The sequence below is a fragment of the Chelonia mydas genome, chromosome 8 (assembly GCF_015237465.2).
Source record: "Chelonia mydas isolate rCheMyd1 chromosome 8, rCheMyd1.pri.v2, whole genome shotgun sequence".
Taxonomy (NCBI): Eukaryota; Metazoa; Chordata; order Testudines; family Cheloniidae; genus Chelonia; species Chelonia mydas.
In genome coordinates this window covers 48055072-48080683 of record NC_057854.1, presented here as the reverse complement: position 1 = coordinate 48080683, position 25612 = coordinate 48055072, and the positions used below count along the sequence as shown (strand labels likewise).

General features: G+C 40.7%; 1 long non-coding RNA gene across 1 annotated transcript; it reads left to right on the top strand.

The window, feature by feature from the left end:
* Positions 1-208: 208 nt before the first annotated feature.
* LOC122461553 lies at positions 209-25610 on the top strand. Its single transcript, XR_006283501.1, has 2 exons — positions 209-341; positions 21615-25610. It is a non-coding gene; the product is annotated as an uncharacterized LOC122461553 (long non-coding RNA).
* The last annotated feature ends 2 nt before the right edge of the window (positions 25611-25612 follow it).

The following is a 25612-nucleotide window of genomic DNA, read 5'->3' as shown; positions in this document are numbered from 1 at the left end:
AGGGCAGCCGCGTGCCCTACTCCGCGGACTGCTCCCGCGTATGAAGGGGGCGCTGTGGGTTGCTCGTCAGGGAGAGCCGCTGAAGACCCGGATTTTCCAGGGTGGCGGTTAGGCACCTAAAATAACTGGCCTGAGCTGAGCTTTGCAAGGGGGTAACCGCACGTCTCCTGAGGAGCGGCTCTGCTAGCTCAGCCCCTTGCCCCCAGGCGCCTGGGGGTGGCTAGCTGCCTTAGTGTGGCTAATTATGTTGGTGCGTAGCTTCAGGCAATTGAAAACGTTGGCGTTTGTGGCTGCTCGATGACATGCGTTGCTGCGTGGCAGAAGTAACACCAACCACAGAGGTCAGAAAATCCGGAGTCAGCCCCTCTCCTCCGAAAAAAACACCTCATTAAGTGAGATTGGCGTGCAAGTCATGAGGCTCTTTGAAACAAGTTTGGTGTGGTTTTCTGTCTGTCACCCAATGCTTAGTATGTGCCAGGGCTGAGCTCTGGCACTTCTAGACTTGGCAGTTTATAGCCCGAGCATCTCTGGGCTTGCTGCATCAGTTATGAATGGAAAAAACATGTTTTAGCCCTGGCACCTCTCATTACGAATTAAGCATTGCTGTCAGCTGATTTGCAGACTCCCGATGCAAGTCCTCAGGGTGGGTGTCAATCACAGTACTTCTAGCTCTTGCAAATTAAAGTGCTTCTTGCTACAGCTGCTGTGAAAATAATGAGAACACTTGCTTTCATGCAGTTGTGGTGCAGGTGTCTGCAAGTCTCATAACCTTCCTTTCTTCCTGTTCAGCCCTGGCAGCCACCTGTTCCCATAGCTGCCAAAGCTTGTGCAGCTCCACCTGTAACATTTCTGACAAGTGAGAAAGTCATTAATGTATGTATCCTAATCCTATATAGTTTCCCGTTATTGCTTGCTGTGGGGGACAGGGATCCATGTCAGGGACATTGGAGAATGTCAAACATGGAGTGGCATAAAACCTTCACTTCTTTCCAAAAAAGTCAATTGCTACTGATTATCCCATTCTCCCATGCCCCAAGTAAATTAGTGCCTTTCTACTTTTGTGCTTGACCTTCAGCTGCCTCTGGGCCTGCTGGATCAGGTACATAATGGCTCAACAGAGGGGAGGATTATATTGCCCTATAATTCCAGCAGATGATACCAATTTGTTTCTGATTATTGACCCGTCAACAATTATATATCCATTTATGTAACTGGAGAGTGGTTTGTTGGTTTCCTTTCTCTATTTCTTTCACTCTTATTCTCCTTTTATGCTGAAACAAGCCATAAAAAATAAATTGTAATTAAAATTAAATATACATATTATAGAGCTTGTCAGGGCTGTTTCTTCCTCAAAGATAGATCAAGGGTGGCTGCCTAGAACAGCAATGTGTTAAGAAGCTAGGGTGACCAGACAAGAGGTGAGGGGTAATAGGAGTCTATATAAGAAAAAGACCCAAAAATCAGCACTGTCCCTTTAAAATCAGGACATCTGATCACCCTATAAGAAGCATCAGTCCAGAATGCTTAATAATGACTATTTATTGTGTGAATGACTGTGGGCTAGATGGGGCAGATTTTTCCAATTAACATAAGGCAGCAAATTTGTAGAGGTGGCACATGATTTATATAATTAGGTAGGATTTAGGAAAGATGATGCAGGGATATCTTATTTATGCAATGTTCTACACTAGTTTCTCTCCACAGAAGCTAATTCTACACTGATTTCCCATGCAAGGAACCTGGGTATACTGATGGGGATCTTGGCCAGGGGATTAGCAACTATGGGGATCCTACGGCCAAACTTCTATGCTTTTGGATAGTTCAACAGGTCTAGACAACACTAGTAAACATACAAGCGGCTGCCAGCATGTTCTTGGGGGGGAAATTTTAAGGGAAAAAGCTAGTGCAGATAAGACCTTAGGAGTTACTGTAACAATAATAGATACAGCATTTACACATGGAAATGTGATTTTTCAAGATCCTGATGTTGTTTGAACTTATTTAGTGTGACTAGAGAAAATTGACACATCCAAACATTCCATTCAGACGAATGGTTGTTCATATACTGTAAGAAAAGGACAGCAAGTTTTGAATATACAGTCATAGACCCAGGTTCTATAGTGAGGAAGGGCTGCTTTGCACTGCACTGGCATCATAAATTGGCACTAAAGCTGGCCGTTCATAGGGAAAAGGTCACGGCCAGAGGAAAGGAAGTATGACTAATACCTCTCTAAAACGATGCTGATTGCCAGCTGTCTTTTTGACCTATGGTGGTTATTTTCAGTTGGCATAAGTTAGAGCAGTCTTCAGGCTGTTCCAGCCTGGCCTGTGGTTAGACACAGACATGTAGCAATATCAGGAGAGTACAAAGCTAAATTTCATGTCCTGTTTGCATATCCCTGATTTGCACAGCATCCAAGATCTGGCACTTAGAGTACATTGAGTTCCCTTTTAATGATTTGGTTTATTGAGGTGCTTGCTACAGCCTTTTGTAGGATTATTTATTTAATAATCTTGTTTGATCTTTACATTTTAATATAATTAAGTTGCAACCTTCATATTGGCTTCACTAAGAAGAAACAGATATTTTCCCTGCAGTTGCAAAGACTACAGAAATATAGCAGAATAATTATTTTATCATCTATAAAACTTCTGAGATTTTCCTTTTGGTGTTTTAATGCATTTAATCAATAGTTAATGACAGTAATCATTCATTGATAATGGTGCCAAAGAATACAGTCAATTGCTTTTAAATTAAATTGCAATTCATATAATCAATTATAAATTAAATTTATTCATAATCATCTAATTTGTATTGTGTAGCATCTATTAATGCAGTTGACTGTGCATTGGTTATTTTGTAATTCAAACACCATTCATTAACATTAATATGAAATGCATATCACATTTTAATATCATTTATTCTCTATTAGTTATTTTGTAATGCATACCAATAGCGAAGGATATGATTAAATAATAGTTAATTTGCAGTGAAAATACAGTAACACATGCCTTAAATTCCTTGTTCTTATTTTGTAGTGCACCTCAGTTTACCTTTCTAATGCAATAGCCATACTTAGCTTTGTGTCTTCAATTTATTTTCTCTTTAAAATGATACTATCTTTTGCTGAAAATACTTTTTCTAATTAAAGTGTAGCAGTGCTTCCCAGCCATTGGTATTCATCACTAGAGCTGATGCAATAGTGTGTAGGGCCCAATCCAAAATCCAGTTAAGTCAATGGAAAGACTCTCATTTACTTTAGTGGGTACCAGGTCAAGAATCTGGAGATTGATATTCTAGCCTTCACCTTCCTGCGTTCTTCATTAGCCTCTGTTTAGTCCCTCCCTGTGCACTTCCATATCCCGCATTTAAATTGTGTACTCTAATGGAGCAGCAATATAAGACCTGGATTTGGAGCAGCTGATGTTCCATTAGATAGTGTATATTTAAGGGCTGGTCCAGTGCCTGTTTAAATCAATAGGAGTCTTTAAATTGATATCAATGGGCATTGGACTAGGCCTTTTTTGGGAGACATCAGGGACTGTCTGGCACAGTCAAGACCTTGCAGGATCAGGCTTTTAATGTAGTAATGCGGTACAGTTTCTTAAAAAAAATTCAGCCAGAAAAGATGCTTGGGAATTTCCTGATCCACAGCACCTCCAGTAAAACAGAAAGGATTTAATTAACTTTGTTATTTGGGGCTACTAATCATTTTTTTTCTAAACAAAAGCCTTTACTGACTTTCCTGAGTTTCCTTTTGTTGTAATGGAGCCCACTTAGTCTGCAGTTTTCTCTGAAAGCCTTCACCAAGCTCTTCCGAAAATAAGGCAACAGGAGTCAGCCTACATCTTTCATGTTTGTAAGAGATCAACAGCATCATTTGTACATGGTCTCCACTGCCATTGAGAATAGATTTCCTGCGGTTACTTGCTTCTAAATTGCTTGACACAGCAGACCACAGTATCCCCCAATAGCCCAGATGTTTCATAGATTTGTATGAAATATTTTTTCTACTTTTGGCACCTTAGAGACTAACCAATTTATCTGAGCATAAGCTTTCGTGAGCTACAGCTCACTTCATCGGATGCATACTGTGGAAAGCGTAGAAGATCTTTTTATATACACACAAAGCATGAAAAAATACCTCCTCCCACCCCACTCTCCTGCTGGTAATAGCTTATCTAAAGTGATCACTCTCCTTACAACGTGTATGATAATCAAGGTGGGCCATTTCCAGCACAAATCCAGGGTTTAACAAGAAGGTCTGAGGAGGGTGGGGCGGGTAGGAAAAAACAAGGGGAAATAGGTTACCTTGAATAGAGACTGGGAGTGGCTAAGTCATTATGCAAGCTTAAGTTAATTGTATCCAATTTGCAAATGAATTCCAATTCAACAGTTTCTCGCTGGAGTCTGGATTTGAAATTTTTTTGTTGTAATATAGCAACTTTCATGTCTGTAATTGCGTGACCAGAGAGATTGAAGTGTTCTCCGACTGGTTTATGAATGTTATAATTCTTGACATCTGATTTGTGTCCATTTATTCTTTTACGTAGAGACTGTCCAGTTTGACCAATGTACATGGCAGAGGGGCATTGCTGGCACATGATGGTATATATCACATTGGTGGATGTGCAGGTGAACGAGCCTCTGATAGTGTGGCTGATGTTATTAGGCCCTGTGATGGTGTCCCCTGAATAGATATGTGGGCACAGTTGGCAACGGGCTTTGTTGCAAGGATAGGTTCCTGGGTTAGTGGTTCTGTTGTGTGGTATGTGGTTGCTGGTGAGTATTTGCTTCAGGTTGGGGGACTGTCTGTAAGCAAGAACTGGCCTGTCTCCCAAGATTTGTGAGAGTGTTGGGTCACCCTTCAGGATAGGTTGTAGATCCTTAATAATGCGTTGGAGGGGTTTTAGTTGGGGGGTGAAGGTGACGGCTAGTGGCGTTCTGTTATTTTCTTTGTTAGGCCTGTCCTGTAGTAGGTGACTTCTGGGAACTCTTCTGGCTCTATCAATCTGTTTCTTCACTTCCGCAGGTGGGTATTGTAGTTGTAAGAATGCTTGATAGAGATCTTGTAGGTGTCTGTCTCTGTCTGAGGGGTTGGAGCAAATGCGGTTGTATCACAGAGCTTGGCTGTAGACGATGGATCGTGTGGTATGGTCAGGGTGAAAGCTGGAGGCATGTAGGTAGGAATAGTGGTCAGTAGGTTTCCGGTATAGGGTAGTGTTTATGTGACCATCGTTTATTAGCACTGTAGTGTCCAGGAAGTGGATCTTTTGTGTGGACTGGACCAGGCTGAGGTTGATGGTGGGATGGAAATTGTTGAAATCATGGTGGAATTCCTCAAGGGCTTCTTTTCCATGGGTCCAGATGATGAAGATGTCATCAATATAGCGCAAGTAGAGTAGGGGCCTTAGGGGACGAGAGCTGAGGAAGCATTGTTCTAAGTCAGCCATAAAAATGTTCGCATACTGGGGCCAATGCGGGTACCCATAGCAGTGCCGCTGATCTGAAGGTATACATTGTCCCCAAATGTGAAATAGTTATGGGTGAGGACAAAGTCACAAAGTTCAGCCACCAGGTTAGCCGTGACATTATCGGGGATAGTGTTCTTGACGGCTTGTAGTCCATCTTTGTGTGGAATGTTGGTGTAGAGGGCTTCTACATCCATAGTGGCCAGGATGGTGTTATCAGGAAGATCACCGATAGATTGTAGTTTCCTCAGGAAGTCAGTGGTGTCTCGAAGGTAGCTGGGAGTACTGGTAGCGTAGGGCCTGAGGAGGGAGTCTACATAGCCAGACAATCCTGCTGTCAGGGTGCCAATGCCTGAGATGATGGGGCGCCCAGGATTTCCAGGTTTATGGATCTTGGGTAGTAGATAGAATATCCCAGGTCGGGATTCCAGGGGTGTGTCTGTGCGGATTTGATCTTTTGCTTTTTCAGGGAGTTTCTTGAGCAAATGCTGTAGTTTCTTTTGGTAACTCTCAGTGGGATCAGAGGGTAACGGCTTGTAGAAAGTGGTGTTGGAGAGCTGCCAAGCAGCCTCTTGTTCCTATTCCGACCTATTCATGATGACAACAGCACCTCCTTTGTCAGCCTTTTTGGTTATGATGTCAGAGTTGTTTCTGAGGCTGTGGATGGCATTGTGTTCCGCACGGCTGAGGTTATGGGGCAAGTGATGCCGCTTTTCCACAATTTCAGCCCGTGCACGTTGGTAGAAGCACTCTATGTAGAAGTCCAGTCTGCTGTTTCGACCTTCAGGAGGAGTCCACCTAGAATCCTTCTTTTTGTTGTGTTGGTAGGGAGGTCTCTGTGGATTAGTATGTTGTTCAGAGGTATGTTGGAAATATTCCTTGAGTTGGAGACGTCGAAAATAGGATTCTAGGTCACCACAGAACTGTATCATGTTCGTGGGAGTGGAGGGGCAGAAGGAGAGGCCCCGAGATAGGACAGCTGCTTCTGCTGGGCTGAGAGTATAGTTGGATAGGTTAACAATATTGCTGGGTGGCTTGAGGGAACCATTGCTGTGGCCCCTTGTGGCATGTAGTAGTTTAGAAAGTTTAGTGTCCTTTTTCTTTTGTAGAGAAGCAAAGTGTGTGTTGTAAATGGCTTGTCTAGTTTTAGTAAAGTCCAGCCACGAGTAAGTTTGTGTGGAAGGTTGGTTTTTTATGAGAGTATCCATTTTTGAGAGCTCATTCTTAATCTTTCCCTGTTTGATGTAGAGGATGTTGATCACGTGATTCCGCAGTTTCTTTGAGAGCGTGTGGCACACGCTGTCAGCATAGTCTGTGTGGTATGTAGATTGTAATGGATTTTTTACCTTCAGTCCTTTTGGTACGATGTCCATCTGTTTGCATTTGGAAAGGAAGATGATGTCTGTCTGTATCTGTACAAGTTTTTTCATGCAGTTGATAGATTTCCACTCCATACGGCTAAATGCAGTGCCTTGCATAATGACAGGTTTCAGAGTAACAGCCGTGTTAGTCTGTATTCGCAAAAAGAAAAGGAGTACTTGTGGCACCTTAGAGACTAACCAATTTATCTGAGCATAAGCTTTCGTGAGCTACAGCTCACTTCATCGGATGCATACTGTGGAAAGTATAGAAGATCTTTTTATATACACACAAAGCATGAAAAAATATCTCCTCCCACCCCACTCTCCTTCTGGTAATAGCTTATCTAAAGTGATCACTCTCCTTACAATGTGTATGATAATCAAGCTGGGCCATTTCCAGCACAAATCCAGGTTTTCTCACACACCCCCCCCCCCCCCCCCCCCCACAAACCCACTCTCCTGCTGGTAATAGCTTATCTAAAGTGACCACTCTCCTTACAATGTGTATGATAATCAAGGTGGGCCATTTCCAGCACAAATCCAGGGTTTAACAAGAACATCTGAGGAAGCAGGAGAGTGGGTTTGTGTGTGGGGGGGTGGGGCGGGGGGGTTGAGAAAACCCCATGTTTATCCCCACCCTGCCACCCCCACTGTTCCTCAGACGTTCTTGTCAACTGCTGGAAATGGCCCATCTTGATTATCACTACAAAAGGTCCCCCCTCTGCCCCCCGCACTCTCCTGCTGGTAATAGCTCACCTTACCTGATCACTCTCATTACAGTGTGTATGGTAACACCCATTGTTTCATGTTCTCTATGTATATAAATCTCCCCACTGTATTTTCCACTGAATGCATCCGATGAAGTGAGCTGTAGCTCACGAAAGCTTATGCTCAAATAAATTGGTTAGTCTCTAAGGTGCCACAAGTACTCCTTTTTGCGAATACAGATTAACACGGCTGCTACTCTGAAACCTATCTTCCTATTGTATCCACTAGGGGGAGCCACAGGGTAACGTTACCAGGTAGATTATGCTCTAAAAATACATTTGTTAGTCTCTAAGGTGCCACAAGTACTCCTGTTCTTTTTGTGTGAAGGAGTTAAGCTGCTTAGTTAATTAAGAGAAAGTGTATGGTGCAGTGGCCTATTCATTCCCCCACCCTGACCTTATGTGATGGTGCTCAGAAGTAGAACTTGCTCTCTGTAAGTGTAAATGGATCAGAGCAATTGCTCTCTGTTTGAAGGACTGTGATGGGAAGTACAGGTATTTCTGCACCTGCAGGAAGGACCCCATAGCCCACTTACACAGCAGCCCTGAGTGCAGGCCCCACTGAGTCAAAAAGCAATGCGTTTTTCTGGGTTCATTGCAAGAAAGGTTTCTGAATTCAAAGAGGCACTGCCACCTAGGAGTTATTTATGTGAGCTGGTTAGGCTCAGTACTTTAAAGAGGGGCTGGGTTAAAGAGGATGGAATTATGGACCGATATCTGGGGCAGATGTGGGAAAACATGATGCTTGGGTATTTGTTTTGGCGTATAGTAACTGTGAATTTGTCTGGAAGGAATGCACCCAAAAACTTCTAGCAAGTTTGCATCATTTTGGTTAACCCCAGAACTCTTGTAATAAATCTGAAAACCTAGCAAGTTTAAACCTGGTGTTTAAATCTTATTCCACTGTGAACTTTGTCTCTAGCTAATTAGAGACTGGCTTTATCCCAGGGACCTTGCCTCTGGGTGTATGAACACACTAGTCTAATTTATTGATTTTAGTATGACTGGAGTCAGCTTTAAAAACAAGCAAAGCAAGTAGTGTCTTTGCCCCACAACCCATGAAAAACATACAACTTGAAGATTAGGAGTCTGATTTTCTGTTGGGCTGCACTTTGTGGTAGTTATGTATACCTGCGGAAAGTGGGTGTAACATGGTTCCATAGTGTTTTAGTAGCATGTTACAACCACTTTATACTAGAATAAGTGATCACACAAGGTGCAGGGCAGTCAAGAATTGGGCTCAATAGAAACACAAAGCATAGGGCCAGACCTCTTTTAACAGGACTGGAAGTGGTGTGGGGACAACTCATGGTATGATACTATCTTTCCACAAAAAGAAAAGGAGTACTTGTGGCACCTTAGAGACTCACAAATTTATTTGAACATAAGCTTTCGTGAGCTACAGCTCACTTCATCGGATGCTGTAGCTCACGAAAGCTTATACTCAAATAATTTTGTTAGTCTCTAAGGTGGCACAAGTCCTCCTTTTCTTTTTGCGGATACAGACAAACACGGCTGCTACTATGAAACCTATTATCTTTCCAGAAACTCAGAACCTGGCAAATCTTAAGGCTGGTGCTGAACATGGGATATATGAAGTACTGTGTTCAGTTAGCAAATTCCCCTTGACCAACTGTGAACTAGTCTTTATGCTTTCTTGGGGATGTATATCACATCTCAAATCTTTAAGAATTTTCTAAAGCATAAAAACAACTGTGATAGGCACTTCAGCTGAACATAGTAATGCCCCAGAACATATAAAACCTACTTTGCTCTTGCCTCTGTAATCAGCACAAAATCATATTATCAAATGGTTCTGCAGTTCTGAATTTACAAGGCTGTAGCAGTTAAAACACCATGTAATTCTGTGTACATGGTCAAGAACAAACTATATTTTATCCATTTTTAAATGTTGTAACTGGGTGCCCAAATTGGTAATTCTGTAGCACAACAGGACCATAGAAGTTAGTTCTAAAAGAAAAAAATCCATACTGATCCGTTTTCACCATGTCAGTGTTATGCAAAACTGAATCAGTAGCTTGCTTTAATTGGTAATTAAAATTAGACGGAAAACATACATTGACTATTGTTGTTGCTAGCATAATTTAATCTACATTATGGACCTAGTGTATGCATTGTCTATTGGTTATAGCAGCAGATTGGGGATCAGGACTCATGAGAACAAAACCCAGCTCTGTTAGTGATTCAGTGGGTGAGTTTGGGTAAATAAATATTTCTGTGCCTCAATTTTACCAGTCTGTAAAATGAGGCTAATACTCTGAAGTCTAATTAACTGCTGTGAAATACTTTGAGATGTTGGGTTGGAGGTGTTAAAAAAGTACAAAGCAACATAATATAATTTAATTTTCATTTGAAATGCAAGACTTCTTTCTCTGTTGAGATTCTAAAAGTGTAGCAAAGGACAGAAATTTCCTTCTCTGTGGATCAAATAATTATTTGCCATTGTAATGTATTAATGCTAAATTTTTATGGGATTTTGGGGGTTGTTTCATATTGCAGTTTTATCCATTTCAGGGCTTCATTCCTTTCTCTTTAACTTGGAGTGTTACTTGTGTGTAATTCCTTTAGGAATTTGATTACTTTTTTGATTTTTAGTTAGAGCTTTGAAGTTCAGCTCTCATATTAGTTTTGAAATTAAAGATAAATATGATGAATAAAGGCTTCTTGAATTGGACTATATATCAAAATTGTCACCAGTCTGCTTCTCTAGTCATAATGAGAGGGAATGGGAGGGAAGGAGACCCCGATGAAAAGTAGTTTGATTGTTAAGTGTGTTGTTCCAACTTTGTGAATTACACACAGCTCACTGTTTGAAAACTCAGTTCCAAAGAACTCTTGTGGTTGTGGGTCTAGTTCTTTCAACAGCATTTGGCTAGTCAGGTACAAACTTTCCTGAGATGTGATTTGCAGGTTGCAAGTGGTAGTTGAAGACAGCCATGTGATACCATGAACATACCAACTTGCAACAGGATAAGAGGGAAGGTTCTCTCATGGATTGGTAACTGGCTAAAAGATAGGAAACAAAGGGTAGGTATAAATGGTCAGTTTTCAGAATGAAGAGAGGTAAATAGTGGTGTCCCCCAGGGATCTGTTCTGGGACCAGTCCTATTCAACATATTCATAAATGGTCGGTAAACAGTGAGATGGCAAAATTTGCAGATGATACAAAATTACTAAAGATAGTTAAGACCCAAGCAGACTGCAAAGAGCTACAAAAGGATCTCTCAAAACTGGGTGACTGGGCAATAAAATGGCAGATGAAATTTAATGTTGATAAATGCAAAGCAATGCACATTGGAAAGCATAATCCCAACTATACATATAAAATGATGGGGTCTAAATTAGCTGTTACCACTCAAGAAAGATATCCTGATGTCATTGTGGATAGTTCTCTGAAAACATCCACTCAATGTGCAGCGGCACTCAAAAAAAGCTAACAGAATGCTGGGGATAATTAAGAAAGGGATAGATAATAGGACAGAAAATATCATGTTGCCTCAATATAAATCTATGGTATGCCCACATCTTGAATACTGTATGCAGATGTGGTTGCCCCATCTCAAAAAAGATATATTGGAATTGGAAAAGGTTCAAAGAAGGGCAACAAAAATTATTAGGAGTCTGGAACAGCTTCTGTATGAGGAGAGATTAATAAGACTGGGACTTTTCGGCTTGGAAAAGAGACAGCTAAGGGAGATATGATTGAAGTCTATAAAATCATGACTGGTGTAGAGAAAGTAGATAAGGAAGTGTTGTTTACTACTTCTCATAACACAAGAACTAGGGGTCACCAAATGAAATTAACAGGCAGCAGGTTTAAAACAAATAAAAGGAAGTATTTTGTCACACAACACACAGTCAACCTGTGGAACTCCTTTCCAGAGGATGTTGTGAAGGCCAAGACCATTGATACCAGTCAGCTCTGTGTTTTTGCGGAACCGGGGCGCAGTATCTAGCCTGTCTGACTCATGAAAGACACTCTCCCTCCCCCGGTCTCTGCTTGAACCAAAACTGATCAGAGAAAAGGCTTGCAGGGAGCAGTGAAGGTTGTTGGGAGACACATCTCGACCTCTCCTGACAAGGGTGACAAGATTAAGACATCTCCATTTGCATACAGAATGAAGAACAGAGACAACTCCCCTAGCCTCATCTGCATGAAAGATGGGACAGGGAGACATCACGATTTGCATACAGAATGGAGAACAGAGAACCACACTGAACTCTGGAACAAGAAAAGCAGGGAAGCACTGCATCATGGGGGATCTCTGCTCCAGATGTTAATGAACCTACACCTGCACACACCCAACTCAGCAGTTATCAGACCAATTCTAGTAATGAATCCTTGATTGATATCCAAAAGACTGAAGCAGCCTAGTTGCATTGTGAGCTCCCTGGAAGAAAACACCACCCACAGCCAAGAGTGATCAGCTCCTATTGTCTAGCCTAAAGAAAACCCTTGAGTCATCAGTTTACCCATAAACAAATCTAGTGTTCTCCCTTGAACCATTGTATTTTCTCTACAAAAAACCCCTACCTATACCCAAGTAAGTGTTCTGATGCATGGACCCAAACTCTGCATCAGTTCCACTAGGACTCCAACTCCTGACTGATCATCTCTGCCTGTCTTCAGCACTCAGGACCCTGAGCTACCAACATCACCTGGGAACCCCGACTAGTTCAAGCCTCGTGGAGTGGGTGAGATCCCCCCGCCACTCTGTTTTCTTTTCTGTCTCAGGTATTAACCTTTAATAATGTAACTGTTATGTTTGTTTAGCCCTCCTTGTGTAGTTATCACTATTATTCAATAAATAACTTTTATGGTTAAGCTGCTTGCGTCTCTCTCTCTCTGAACTTTACTCTTTTGTGTTTTATGTAATTTACTCTGCAGCAACACTTCTTTTACCTAAGCTAAAGATCCCTGTAGCACCCAAAAATACTGTGGGGTTTGTTCATCAAGTGGGTTACTACCAGTATAACTGTCACATGAAAGTGGGGATAGGGACGTGCTGAACCTGTGGCGTATAAGGGTGATAGCTGAAAGTGCTGCTTGGCCCAGCCTACTGAGACCAGGGGCATGTAAGGGGGTCAGTGTGAAAGTGCTGATTGACCCAGCCCATTGAGCACAGGGACATATAAGGGGGTCAGCTTGAGAGTGCTGATTTACCCAGTCCACTCAGACTTCCTCTGTTAGTGTGCATGCGTGTGTATGTTCATCTGATTCTGGGGCTGGAGGAACCCAGTCCTGGGGAACCTAGGTCCTGCAGGATAGCTCCATTGGGACGGGACTTGCAGAAGGGAGAAGCAAAGCTCCATATGAACACACAAGTGACACAAGCAGTACATTAATAGAATTACAGAACACGCCCCTGTCCCACGTCCCCAGAAGAGTAACCCTAATAAATGAGCATACCCCAAAGTAATGGGCACATCTGGTAACGCCATAACAAGGTTCAAAAAAGAGCTAGATATATTCATGGAGGATAGGTCCATCAATGGCTATTAGCCAGGATGGGCAGGGATGGTGTCCCTAGCCTCTGTTTGCCAGAAGCTGGGAATGTGCGACAGGGGATGGATCACTTGATGATTACCTGTTCTGTTCATTCCCTCTGGGGCATCTGGCACTGGCCACTGTCGGAAGACAGGATACTCGGCTAGATGGACCTTTGGTCTGACCCAGTAGGGCCATTCTTATGTTCTTATGTATACTTGTGCTAGCCAACATGATTTGTGTCTGTCCAGTGGGAAAGAAAAACTCTGGTCCAGAGCCCTGCAGCAGGACTGGGATCCCGCAGGACCTGCTGCCATAATAGCTGGAGCGGATAAAATGTACTTTGTTGCGGGTGGGATTGGGTGTGCAAAAAACCCCGGATTGCAGTTGTGACGGGTTCCTCCCCTCCACTTGGAACTGGCGTACTACTAAGCCCGCCTGACCCACCAGCCTGGGTTCCCTTTACACTGTACTGTTATGCAGACTGTCAAGCCCTTCCCCAGGCTTCCGACTGCACTTTACCAGCACACATACAGGTAGGGACACACCCAGCTGAAGCTATACACACAGATGCTGAGATCAGGTAAGGAACTGTCCAGTTACTGAAATGCGCACCCCCCTCTGAAGTGTAAACCCAAAATTATACCATCTTGTGCTGCACAGAGAACTGTACAGTGTAAGCTCATGAAATTCACCCCCTCCCCCAACGTGAAGAGGAATATACACAGCTTTCTGCCCCAAGTTATGATTTCCACACACACTGGTTTTAAGCAAAACAAAAGCAAGTTTATTAACTTTTAAGTGATTGTAAGGGATAGCAAACAGATCAAAGCAGATTACCTAGCAAATAAAACAAACATGCAATCTAAGATTAATATAAAGAAATTGGTTATAAGTAAAAAATTCTCACCCTAAATGTTGTTTTGGGCAGATCTCAGACATTCTAGAAGGCAAGCTGCGCTTGCTTTCAGATTAAAACTCTAGATATTCCTTACACAGGCCCGACAACCCTCTGGCCTGGACTCAGCCCTTCTCCTCAGTCCATTCTTTTTGTTCTCAGGTGTTTCCAGCAGTCCTCTTTCTTGGGAAGGGAGTCTTTGAAGAATGAACTCTGATGATGTCACTCCCCTGCCTTAAATATCTTTGCATATGGCAGGGATCGTTTGTCTCCCAGTTTGGTTCCCACCCCCACCCCCCATCAGTGGAAGAATACTAGTATTATCATAAAGTCCAGTACCAGGTGACTTGGTTACATGTCCCTGCAGCCATAATTCAGAGACTGTTTGCAGTGTAAGGCTTCCTGATGGGAGATCAGCATTTCAGAGACCGATAGTTCTCCCTAATGACCCTTCCCAACTGGCCATCTAGACTGATTGCATTCTATCTAGTGGGCATTCCTCAGGTGTAAACACATTTGTCATAGATGCATACACAATATTCCTGACTTCAGATACAAAAATGATACCTGCATATAAATAGGATAACCAAATTCAGTAAATTATAACCTTTCCAATGATATCTCACATGCCCTATCTTGCATAAAATGCATCATAGTTATGCCATAATCATATCATAACAATATTTCTATGAAGAATATGGGAACATAGTGCCACAGCGGTAATTTGCAAGAAAACACTTTAAAACTTTTAATACTTAAATTCAGGGTGGATTTGATTTAAATCAAATTGATTTAAATCACTAGTCAGGAAGACTCAGTTTAATCAGTTTATGGATTTCTACATAAAAGTGCATTCTTGTTGGTTGTTGTATCCTTAATACATATTCTTCACAACTCAGAGATAGATGTAGGTTTCATTCTTAGAAGCTACACACTATACATTTTAACGTGATTTATTTTGAAAACTTTTCAGATTAGTTTTACAGCTATATCAGAAAAGGAATGATAGGTTATTTCATTTACCAAAGGTAATTGAAGCAGATATTTATGAAGTCATTGGGAGGTGAACTATCTCCAATTCAACAGGTTAATCGTTACTATTTGAAGGATTTCCTTGCCATGCTGTATTAGGAGGAGAACATCACCAGACAGATTTTTAAATTGTTTTATTTAACTAAAACAACAACATTATGTATTCTGGATTTGTTTCTTCAACAGAAAAAATATAATATTTTAACAAAACAAGCATATGAATTTTTGAATGTAGTTAAACATTCAAATTTGTTAAAATCAGGTTTGTTTTTGTTAAAATTGTTTTTAACCAAAATAGTGAAATGAAATATTTTTTAAAAAAAATTAAATCGACTATGTCAGCCAGGTCAACATGAGAAACTTAAAATATTGGCTTCTGCAGCTAACTCATTCGTCCTCACCTTCATTTTCCTGTTTGTTCATAATCTGGAAAAGAAAAACAAGCTTTCCTGCTTTTTCAGGTCCCAAACGATTTCTCAATTTGGAATGAATTAGTCCAAAGGAAGAAAATATTCTTTCTACATTGGCAGAAGAAGCTACTGCTGTTAAAAGTGAGATTATCACTTCAACAATCTCTGAATCCAAGAGCTTAAGTGACTTCCACCAGTTCACTGGTCTGACTTTCTTTAAAACACCATCAGCAAACATATATTTCTTGAATGGTTCACCCTTACCTCTGAAGTTTATTATAGTTGGCATTATAGAGGGATGATTGCTGGATGTCCATGTCATAGCCAGTTCCTCTTCTTCAGCAGTTAAGGTTTGACCCTGGTACCGAGTACTGACAATATTTGCAAGAAAATGAGCTGGAGATAGTGCTTGTCCCATTCGTTTTTTTAATGCTTGTAATTTAACTCTGTCATTGCGTATTTCTCTTTTTAAGATCTCACTCGGTTCCTTCCAAATTTCAACAGCGTCAGCAATAAAACAGCTATTTCCCAGCATTTTGTTCAAGGCTACAGAAATGGGCTTCAGGGTACTCAGCATGTGTTCAACGTTTGTCTTAAGCCCAATGATGAGAACTTTGGCTGTGACAGTGCCATCTATTTGTTCACAATTTTGTTCACAATTTTGTTCACAAACTGTCATCAGATTAGGCCAGTTCTTGATATAGTGCTCAAAACAGTCCACTACCGAGTTCCATCGCATGTCTTGTGGGAGAGTTAGCTTGGTTCCTCCCACTTTTTTCAGAGCAGCTGCTGCAAAGTGGTTGTTACGAAAGTATTTTGCAATTTCAACAACATTAGCCTTTATTTCTGGAGCACTGAAGTCTTTGGCTAGGAGGTGAATCAAATGAGCACTGCAACCGTATGTTATTAGCTTGGGACTCTCTTCTAAATAATTTCTTCTAATCTTGGATACATTTGCAGCATTGTCTGTGACCAAGCTGCATACTAGACATTTGAATTTTTTCCCACAGTTTGTTATAGCTTTTATTGCTACTTCTTGTAAGTATTCTGCTGTGTGTGCATTTCCTGATGTATCAATTGTTTCTGTAAGGAAGACATTCCCTTCTTCTGTTGTCACACAAGCACGTACCACAGGATCATCGTGGACATTGCTCCACCCATCAAGACTCAGGTTAACAATTTCACCCTCTAGACCTTTTGCACACTGCTCAATTTCTGTTTCATACACTTTATCCAGCAATTTGCCTGCGACATCTGCTCTGTTGGGTGGACTGTATCCTGGTCTTAATGACTGAACCATGTTAATGAAGTGTGGGTTCTCAATCATACGGAAAGCAGAGTTTGTTGCATAAACAAACTGGGCAGTTTATCCATCAATCATCTCTTTTTGTAATCTACTGGTTCTTATCACAGACTTATCTATGGTTGTTTCTGGATGATGGAGGTTTTTTTTCTTTTTGCTACAGGTGACATACTGTGGCTATGTGACATACATGATGTGACTGAAACACTATCATTGGCAGATAACTCTGAAACTATAGAAAATGATGGTGATCTTGAAGGTGGATAGTCTTCAGAATCCTGTATGTTGAGGATGGATTCTCCTAAACAAAATAAGTCAATGCAGTTATTTCATTATTACCACCATACTGCTCATTTAGTATTACTCATTGCATTGACTGACACTCAGTACTACTGTTAAAGGTGAAATTGTAAAAGGAAGATCTGCCAATTTCAGCTATTTATTTTTGATCACAACTTCATCTAAAATGATAGTACCATAGAGTAACAACTATATTTTTTTGCTCAAACATGAGAATTCAAGAATAGTCCAGAAGGAAGACAGGCAGTCCTTAAGAAAGAAGTATCAAGTAAAAAAGTTTACCAACCTGAAGATTCTGCATGTTGAGACATGTTCCTTTCATCATCTTCAACACAACTTCCTCCTGAGAAGGAACACTTCTCATGATGTTGTTTCATTCGGGCAACCAGGCCTTGCATTTCTTTGTTGCACTGTTTGCAGGTAGAGGAACTTCATTAAAATATTCCCAAACTGGGTCTCTTTTATGGCCTGCTGCCTCTAGTGAGAGAATGGTATAGTTGATCTCAAATCAATGAAGGCTACCCTCAGAAAGACCTCAAGACTTCTGGAATATGCTGCTCAAACAGTTTCACTTTTGTTTCTACTGCCTGTCCCTACCTTCTCACATTTATCCCCAGACTTCTCCTTGTCCAGATCTATTCCGCGCCAAACAATCTTCTATTCGTTGAAGTTTTTAAAACTTTGCACTTTTAGAGAGAGATAAGGGATTGACTCTGTGTACACAAATTTGCAGAGGAACAATAGGGTTTAGGTCTGTTATTTCTCACCTCTATATATTATTTATTTATTTAAAATTTTTTGCTGTTAACAAGCATTTTATCTCTGGAGACACAAATCCACAGTTTGAGAACTGCAAAACTAAGCATCTCTGATGGTATCTTCTAGACTGAGCACTGAGTCCCATTGGGTAGATAGAAATATTAACCTAAATAATCGATACAGAATCCCCTGGAATCCCATGAGATTGGGTCCCTAATTCATGAACTATTGAAACTCATTTACAAAACTTTTCTTTAACATTACATGAATATATTGTCTCATACTATAGAATTAGAATTTATAATCCCTGTTCCATGATGGGATACCTTTAAGCTATAATGTATCTTAATTAAAACTTTAGATTAGTTTTTTCCTCAAAAAGCATTTTATCAAAAAAATCCGATTTAAATTTTAAAAGTTCAATTTTTTTTATTTTTTAAAAAAAATCATTGATTTTTATCCACTCTGCTTAAATTTAAGTGAGGGATAGAAAGAGATTTGATGTCTATTGTAACAGGAGTTAAAGTATGTTTTACATGATTTAAGTAAGATTTGTTTTATTCTTTTCATGGTAAAAATTGTGTCTGAATTCTGTTATAAACCAACTTTTTGTTGTTGTTGTTGTTGTTTTGGGGTTGTTGTTTTTTTGGGGAGCATGGGAAAATATGTCTCTCTTGTGGGATCTAATTTTTTTGCAGGTGGGAGTGGGATAAAAATACAAGAAACAGTGTGGGAGTGAGTGAGAGTGGGTATTGCAGGACTGGACAGGAGCAGGATTTAAAAAATAATCCCACACAGGGCTCTACTCTGGTCTTCCTCTTTGGTCGAATAGGGCACTTCTCTTAGCCTTTAGTTTCTTTTTCTGAGAAGAATTCCCTTCTATTTTTAAGCCTCTCATCACAAAATGAAATCTGAATTAAAGCACCAGTTCATGATACCCCTCTGCCAACACTTTGACTGTAGTTGATTATGTTGCCCTTTATATTATAGATTATATACCACTATCTATGTGTAGATAATAGAAAATTATCCCATCACGTATATGTTATAAAGATGTTATCAGCGTGACTTTTGAATGGTTGCTTTCTTCACAAGGTAAATGTTAGTTATACGGATAATCCCAACGTGAGTCAGTAGACTTTAATACCACACCATCATGTAGTCTGTATATGCTATGTATATTACAGAACTACTTTAGGAATGTTTCCGAGTTCTAAAACTTTCTATTAGGACTATTTCTTATATTTTTGGGTCTGTAAATCCAGGGGTGTTCATTTCCGCAAGTTCAAATGTGTAGGGCTTGGGAGAAATAAAAACCTTTAAATATAAAACACCTCCCAAATTACCTAAAATATCATGTTTCTAGTCCTAAATATGTCCCTTCCCGGTCAAGCAGCAGTTGGCAGGCTTCATTGGGAGCCTCTCTACAAAGGCACAGAGGTAAGTTGCCATTACATGAAGCTCAACACAGGAAAGAGAGCCCTCGGTGTTATAGCCATTTGGGCCCTACTCAACAGCTGAATCAGCTGAGTATCTGCTTCTAGGCTAATGAGCCCCTGCACTTCAAAGTACCATTTCCCCTACAAAACAGACAGCAAGCAAGAGGGGAAAAGTGGCAAACAATTCTGAAGAAAGTAGCCCTCAGAGTGAGCTTCTGAGAGAACCCTGTTCCTCAGCACAGACTCAGAAGACTGGGCAGCAATGTTGGTGTTGCTATTCATGAGGGGCGAAGGATGCGGAAAGGCAGACTGTCATGTGACTTGAAAAGGAAACCTTTTGCCAGCATCTGAGACTTGAAAAAGGAAGAACAACATAACAGATCCAGTCTAACAGAGCAGCAGATTCTTGCAATAGATGACTTGCAAAAAAGCTGGAGAGACAATGTTCTGAAATAGATAATAGAAAAAGAGAGTCCTGTTAGGTCATCTGGCCCAGCCGTAAGGGCTGGTGCAGGACCGTTCCCTTTAATAAAATTTCTACTTCACTGGTGCATGATTGACCTTTAGTATAGATCATAACTCAGTGCTGATGTAGTGTGGACTGAGACGCTTACAGGTCCTAGACTTCCAGTTTCTATAACTAGGGGTTTGAACCCCAGCAAAGTCAACTCAGTTCTTGAAACAGATAAAAATTTCATGTTGAGTACTGAGACAAGGGTGTTTGGCTGAAACCTCAGAAACTGAGGTTCTGGGTAAACATTGAAGATTCTATGGTATTTTTAATAAGGGTTTGGTCAAGTTTCTTAAGAGGCCATGTCCATTCCCCCACATTATTGTCTCCCTATTTATTTGCTACTATGGCCCACAAACAAAGTTTGGGTACCTTGGGCATCTTTGATGTGTTATAGTTAGTAATTGCACAATTTTCATTTGTGGTGTTTACCTTAGGGTGACCAGATGTCCAGATTTTATATGGACAATCCCAATATTCGGGGCTTTTTCTTATATGGGTGCCTATTATCCCCCACACTCTGTCCCGATTTTTCATACTTGCTATCTGGGCACCCTAGTTTACCTAGTTCTTCTGTTGCTGGTTTCACTAAGGTGAAACAGTTGGAAGTATCATTTGATACAGCCTATGTTGTCTCGGTCTTAAGTGGAAGAGTACGGTAGTTTCCTTAAATGTGCAAAGGAAAAAAATGGTCTTGTGTCCTATTTAGTCTTCTTGATGCTTAAAGAATCTGTTATTTTAATTCCGTTCATTTTATGTCTTTTTTTTTTTTTTTTTAAACAAACATTACAAATTCAAGTCTTGTCTACTTGGATAGATTGTGTGGCTGGTTGGAGAATTAATAGAAGTATGACATCACAAGGGCCAAGGAAGTGAGGCCTGATTGGCTAAGGAAAAGTGACTTTTTTAATTCAGACTGTTTTAAACTTTATTTGATTATTCCCTATTTAACTAAAGTAGCTGAGTGAAAAAGGCCCTTCAATTTCTCCATCCATTCAATAAAGATGTAAGAAAGCTAGTCCCATACACACTTTTGAGTCATTCAGGAAGTCTTCTGCTCAAAAAGAGAAGGTGAGACTTGCCATTCCTGATATTTATAAGGAAATAGGAAGGTGGGGTAAACAAAAATGTTGAGGCTGATTTTTGCATTACAAAGAGAGAAAGGAAAACTTATAGTTTTAAGGTCTTTATTCAGCACCCAAGTACTGCAACTTTCTTGTCTAGAGGGAGCTTCAGACAGCTTGCTCTTCAGATTCCCATGTTGGCTAGCCACTTGGGGAGCACAGACACTGTACTACCATTCAGGTCTGATGAGAGTAAGATCTGGAGCTGTGTCTTCTGTGCACTGATGACACTGCAGCTCAGAACTTGAATTAGCATTTGCTTAATTTGGCATGTATCTTCTGTTTTTGCTTGGTCTTGTTGTGTAACATCTAGCTTCCAACAGTGGTGACAGTGATTATGTTACCCATTGGGGTAGATTTTTAGGATCTGATAGTGCAGTCTTTGCATTCACAGAACTCTAATTGAGCCTAGTCACTCTGGTGAGTTTTGGGAGCACAAGAAATGCAGGATCAAAGATTAATATATCTTAATCTCTGCATTTTTGCATTTAAATACTATGGTTGTAACTCTGAAAAATTAGTGAATGAATACATTTGAAGCATCTCTTTTAATGTTTTGTAAAGTCGATAAATTTGGTTTGTTTAGTTTCTTGGTGGCTTTTGTTTTGATTTGTGTGTACTTAAAATAAACATTCCATTTTGTTTAAGCACTGAATACAAAAGGAGAATTGGGGAAGAGGCCTTTGACGTGTGGGAATTAAACCATTCCTTGTTTGTTGTCTTTTGCAGAAGCTGTGCACAGCAATGAAAACACTGACAAGACGAACAGCTGTGTTGGAGAAGCAGTGATAAGCAACCGTATAAATAGCTTACAGATGTGACATTTTAAAATTCTACTTCTAAAATTGATGCTGTCTTGTTAATGAGCTGGAAGACCGATTGAGAGACTAGTGAGGAACGGGTAAATCATATATCCAGCTCCTGATTTCTTGCCTCTGATAGATATGCTAACACATGCTACCTGCAAGTCATTGGAATAACAAAACCATTGGGGCCAAATAATCTAGAGATACTAAGGACTTGTATATGCAGGAAGGCTTTTTTGGTGTAATCTAAGGTGTGGATTTAAACTGATATAACCCTGTCAAGGCTAATTCCCCACTCTGGCACTTCAAGTACAGAAGGTGGGGGCCCACAAGGATTTTAAAAATTAATACTGGCCACTCCAGGCTTGTATTAAACTCCCAAGATTATAGTTTTTCTCTGACCTTGGATTGGTAGATGCTGCCACCACCCAAGTGCAGAACCCCTTTGAGAGCTGAGGAAGGCGCACTTGGGAATTCCTTCCTGTGGGGTACCCTTAAACCCTTTCACACACACCCCTCTGGGGAAGAACTGCGAAAGAAAACAAAGGAAATTAGCTGTTGCCACCAGCTAATTAAACATGTGCACAAACCTCTTAGGACACAAAAATTGAATTCTGTTCTTAAAAAAGGTAAATTTTATTAATAAAAAAAAAGAAAGAAAATACATCTGGGAACTCAGGCTATTGCTAGGTTTAAAAAAAAACAACTACAAGGATTAAGCACCAAGAATAGCTTTTCTGAGGTCCAGCTTAAAGGTTACAAGCAAAACAAAAGCACCTGGGTTTAGCACAGAGGAATTCACAAGCCATAAAAAAATAAAAGAAATAAACCTAATCACGTCTTCCTAGACATTTCCTGATCTACTTACGTATCTGGGGTTTGAAATGAGTAGTTTTTAGGTATGATACTGATGATTTTTCATACCCGGCCCAAACTTCTTACAGCATAGCTCTGCCCTGTCCCCTCTCTCCAGGAAAACAACCACAGACAGACAAAACGGGAGTTGTTTTTCAAATTGAAAAAGTTCTAGCCTTCCCATTGGCTTTTTTGGCCAGGGGCCCACTCACTTCCTTTTACCTGTGCACAGCAGAGAGACTTTTTAACCCTTTTCAGGTAGAGCAATTAGAGAACAGCTACGAAGAGGGATTTTATAGCTACTGGTTGGCTGGGTATCCATAAAAAAGGGAGCTCCCCTTCCCCTTCATTATTCACAAACCCTGTTATAACTTTTCCATGTACACAAGCCTTTCGGCAGAACTGGAATGTATGTGAGAACAGAATGGCTGCCCTTGTTTCGTGTGCTTATCAGTAGCCAAATTCTGTCTGAACATGGTGACAATGCAATTGTGTGTAATAGGAAGATGATGGAATAGGGAGTGTAATGAGAGTTTCAGTGGAAGAAGAGGAGAGAACCACATACCAGGAAGGACAGCAACAGAAGAGGGTAGCATTCACCCTGCGACCCGTTCTTCATCTAAAAAAATGTAAGTCCAGTACTGCACTTCAGGCAGGCTTATGCAAGGAGAACAATGAGTGTATCAAGTTGTTGTTTACAGTGCTTGTCCTTGAAAAGGTTCATTACATCGATGTAGCAACACTGGCTTTGTGAAAAAGCCAAAATGGTCTTGCCCACACAGCTGGTCTTATGTGTGTGATTATACTAGTGTATACTCTGGGACACCTGAAGCACCTGTACCCTAGTGTGTAGTACTGTAGCTCTGGGCTCGTGTCTTTTAAATAATTGCCAAAATGGCTACTGACCTACTGCAGTATTCTGAAAGCAGAGGACTGTTTGGAAATTTTGTACAACTATCCTAGAATATTCCAGGCCTGGTCAGCATCTCCACATTCTGGGGTGCAATCTAGACTAGTGAGGGGTTGTGTCAGTACTGAGTGTCTCCTGTGTTAAGCAGCTCTGACTCGCCAATTCTGATTCCAGTAGCCTGCTTGTTACACCCTAGCCATATTCTGGTTTCACCTGGCAAGTGACCCCGCCGTCCCCCAGTCCTGAATTTTCCCGGAAACATGTGCTCTGCAATGTCCAGTCCTCTACTGGCCCATTCAGAGAGATATTAATGTTTGTTTGTTCCTTTAAAGATACAATAACCAGCAGCTTGCCACACTCACTTTAAATCAAAGACAGCACTAGGTTTAGATTAAAATAAGTTTATTAACAAAAGGAGATAGCATCTGAAGTGAGTTCAAGTACAAGGACAGAGCTAAAACTGGTTACAAACAAATAAAAATTAAATACACTTTCTAGATGCTCAGACTTAAAAAAACAAACTGGAAGGTAGTTTCCCTCCAGAAAAATGGCTGACCATGTCTATAGTTAGCATCTCCCACAAAGTACAAAAAGCTCAGTTCCTTTTTCTCCCTAAGTAAAAGATCACTTGGGGTTCTCTATCTTTCTCGCTCCAGTCCAGTGAACCTTAGGAATTGATTCTTTTGAAGGTTACCCCCCAAAGTAAAGTAAATTCAAACTGTGAGGAAGGTGACATGGAGTCTCCTGGTGAAGGAAGTTTCATGCTGGTTCCCCCCACCCCCCGGTGTTTGCAAAACTGCAAGTTGATCTGTTTCCTGCAACCTCCTCCCACTGCTGTCTTGATGGTCCTGTTCACTGTCTATGTAATTTGCATTGACATTGTCTCTTAATGTACCTAAAAAATATTTTCCAAGGAACCACATTCCTTTGTCTAAGATGGGGTAACTTTAGCCTTGCCTGAGAGACGCACGTTGATAACATAATCCCGAATGTGTTTGTAATTTTGAATTTGTCCTCTGTACAAACACCATGCACTAATATTAATGATCAGTATGAAATTAGTTTTCTATTGATATCTTACATGACATCTTCTAGATACAGGTTATGACATTAGTGAGTTGAGGTACATTGAACTGGTCAGACCAGCTGAAACTCACTACCAGATACCACTGAGCCCCTTACCCTCTTGCACTGGGATGCTGTTCCGGTCATAGCAGTCTCACATTAATGTCTTCCTTACCGCTTTGTTAGCATAAGCCTTACCAAAGTGGAGTGCTGTTTCTGGACCAGAGTCCTGTGCTGGGACCCTGCAACAAGTTAAGATTTATTGGGCCAAAATAATTTCCAACTGCTCTTACTTTTCAGATGTTCCCTTTTCTTCTGACTTAATCCCTCGACCAGACCACCAGCCTGGGCCCTGAGCCCCACTAATGAAATATATCTATAAATGAGGAAGGACACATATGATCTCTGTGCAGAGCTTGACCTGACATTACAGCACGAGTCCACGCAGGTGTACATGTATTTCTGCTAGATAAAAAATGCAGATGCTTGGACTAGCAGATACAATTAGTGTCCATTTTAGCACTGAGCTAGAGTTTTTTAATTGGTATATTAATTTATTATGCACCAGTGAGTATGGAAAAAAATCCAATAAAAGTGACATATTACCCCTCAGATTAAATTTGGGAATTAAGCCATTCAAGTGCCTTTAACTGTATTTATACTGTGGACCACATCTCCTCCACTCCCATTTGCAGTGAGGCAGCCTACCTTCCCATCCATTCTGTGCAATTAAAGGATGTTGCATAATCTTCCCACTCCCTTCTGCTCTGTTCCTTTCTCTCTTCCTGTGTGCATGTTTCTCTACTACCTGGCCATTTCTTCCCTGTTTGTGGTGGAACCAAAGAGGAGCAGCAGCCAGCAAATGTGGAATCTCTTCTTCAACTACTATCAAATGAGTCACAACCTACCATACTAACTCTTTGCTTATGGAAAAATACCATGTTCTATAATTAGTATAATCAGTTAAATTTTACTGAAATACATTATTTCAATTATCTTAAAAAATGAAGAGGGGTTACTCAGCAACTGAAATCTTATAAACAAAGATTATAGATTAAGATTAGAAATACAGATTGTATTTGGTTATAACA